This window comes from Microtus ochrogaster, unplaced genomic scaffold, assembly GCF_000317375.1.
Source record: "Microtus ochrogaster isolate Prairie Vole_2 unplaced genomic scaffold, MicOch1.0 UNK108, whole genome shotgun sequence".
Taxonomy (NCBI): Eukaryota; Metazoa; Chordata; class Mammalia; order Rodentia; family Cricetidae; genus Microtus; species Microtus ochrogaster.
In genome coordinates, this window is record NW_004949206.1 from 482,642 (window position 1) to 485,362 (window position 2,721).

Consider the following 2,721-nt stretch of genomic DNA (forward strand, 5'->3'; position numbering starts at 1 on the left):
GTAGAGAGCCGGGCAGTGGTGGTGCACGCCTTTAATCCCAACCCTTGGGAGGCAGAGGCAGGTGGATCTCTGTGAGGTTGAGGCCAACCTGGTCTACAGAGAGAGTTCCAAAACAGGCTCCAAAGCGACAGAGAAACCCTGTCTCAAAATACAAAACAAAACAAAACAAAAATTGTAGAGGACCTTCATTCAGTTTCCAGCACCCCCATGGAGACACAAGTATCTTTAACTCTTGTTTCCGAGTCTCTGGAACCCTGTTTTGGCCACCTTGGGTGCTAGGCATGTATCCAGTGCCCATACATACATGCAGATAAAATACTCATACATATAAAATAAAAATAAATATTTTTTAAAATGAAGCTTCTGTGAATTCATGTGTGTGTGTGTTTGAGCTGCTGAGATCACCTGCGTGCAGGTACACTCAAGGCCAGAAGAGAACATTAGATTCCCTTGAACTGGAATTATAGGCAGTTGTGAGCAGTCCGGCAGGGGTGCTGGGAAATTAATCCAAGTCCTCTGCAAGAGCAGTAAGTGCGCTTAACCACTGAGTCATCTCTCCAGGCAATGCAGGCATGTTTTGTTGAGTAGGGAAGGAAAACAAAGTAACAACCTAGACTCCTTTAAATGTTGGTGCTTTGTGGTGGAACAAGTCTGTAATCCTAGTCCTGGGAAAGACGATGATGGAGGATCAAAGGTTCGAGGTCATCCTTGGCTACATATCAAATTTGGTGCCAATCTGGGCTACATGAGTCACTGTCTCCAAATATAAAAGTAAAAAAGGCAGGGTATTGTGTAGTGTGATCTGTGATCTGAAGAACTCTTATGATCCAGGAGAGTCTTGAAGTTCACGACTTACAAGTGTATGTAGGGTGCTGATGGAGATCTCGGAACAGGACTTCAGTAAACATTAAGGAAATTGGATCAAAATCCGTAGACCGTAGTGATCCTGCCCATTCTTTCCCTAATTGTATCAAACATGCAAATGCTTTATGTCACATTGTCACAAGTTAGAATCACCTAAGTATCATGCCTCAGCGTGTCCTGATTGTCATAAATCATACAGGAAGACTTACTCTGATTGTGAGTGGCACTTTCTGGTGGCAATTCAGATGAAAAGGCGTAGCAGTTGTAAGATGACTCCCTTGGCCTTTCCCTGATGATGCTGCTGCCGCCAATTCTTTCCCTAATAGCACAGCCAGCATTTCCAGGCTTCCATTCCAGACCAAGGCCCAGAAACACTTCAGGAACCTTCTACGTCTTCCATGCCAGATTGGGACTGTAGAGGCACCCAGCCCCTTGGATTGAGCAACTCCTGGGCCAACAGCCTCCCCGGTGAGAAACAGCTACTATTTCCAACTGCTGAGGCATGCAGCCTCACCACATAAACTTTGCTTGGCATTACCTACCTGCCCATGATCTCAGTACTCAGAAAGTAGAAGCAGGAGAGTCAGAAGGTCCTGGTCATCTTCAGATGTTAGAGGCTAGCTGGCCATGATAAGTGAGGCACTGTTTAAAAAACACATTGAGCTGGACAATGATGGCGCACACCTTTAATCCCAGCACTGAGGAGGCAGAGGCAGGCAGATCTTTGTGAGTTCAAGAATAGCCTGGTCTACAAGAGCTAGTTCCAGGACAGGTTCCAAAGCTACAGAGAAACCCTGTCTTGAAAAACCAAAAATAAATAAAAAAACAAACAAACAAAAAACAGCATCAGGGCCAGGTAGTGGTGGCACATGCCTTTAATCCCAGCACGTGGAAAGCAAAGGCAAGCCGATCTCTGTGAGTTCCAGGACAGCCTGATCTACAGAGTGAGATCCAGGACAGCCAAGGCTACACAGAGAAAGCCTGTCTAGAAAAACAAACAAACCAAAACCACCCCAAACCAAACAGAACTGGACTGTTGATGCTTTTTTCACCATTTCTTAGTCTGTAGTTCACTGGTAGGTGCCTCTTCTTCCTCAAATAAAGCAGTCTGTCAAATCCAAGGCCCTGAATCTGTTCACGTTTTAGAAACACGCCATTACAACCCATCCCACGAAATTTCTCTCATTGCAGATGAGAACTGCTTTAACTGCCAATTCAATTCCAATTCTAAAAATACCCATCCAGATTCCGCAGCAGGGGCACCAGGGATTTCAAACAGCACACTGGTGCCCATCTTGCAGGATTCTCCACATTCTTCTTTGGTTTTGAGTCAAAACCCATGGGGAACGTGAAGAGGACCAAAGCCTGACCATAGAGTCTGACTGAAGCCTCTGCCCAGTAGAGAATCGAAAGTTCCAGCACAACGAACATTTGCTGCGCAGGTTGCCAACCCAGAAACAAACTTCCTTTTATAAAGGAATATGTTCAGGGCTGGCAAGGCGGCTAGTGAGTAAAGGAGCCTGCTGAATAAGCCTGCTGATCTGCGTTCCATCCCCAGAATCCACCCGAGAACACTGACTCCCAACAGTGATCCTTTCCCCTCCACGTGCAAGCTAGAGTGTTCACAAAGTGCATGTCAGGTAGGGTGTCACACCCTTTTAACCTCAGCCCTCCAGGAACACTGTGAGTTCAAGGCCCATCAGCTCTAATAGCAAGTTGTAGGCAGCTAGGGCTATGTAGTTAAACCCTGTCTCTAGAGGGGGAAAAAAGACTACTAGCGCTCTTTAAGTACTGAAAGTGTAGCTTAGCTGGTAGAGCACTTGTCTGTTGTGTGACGTTATCACATTCTGACAGTAA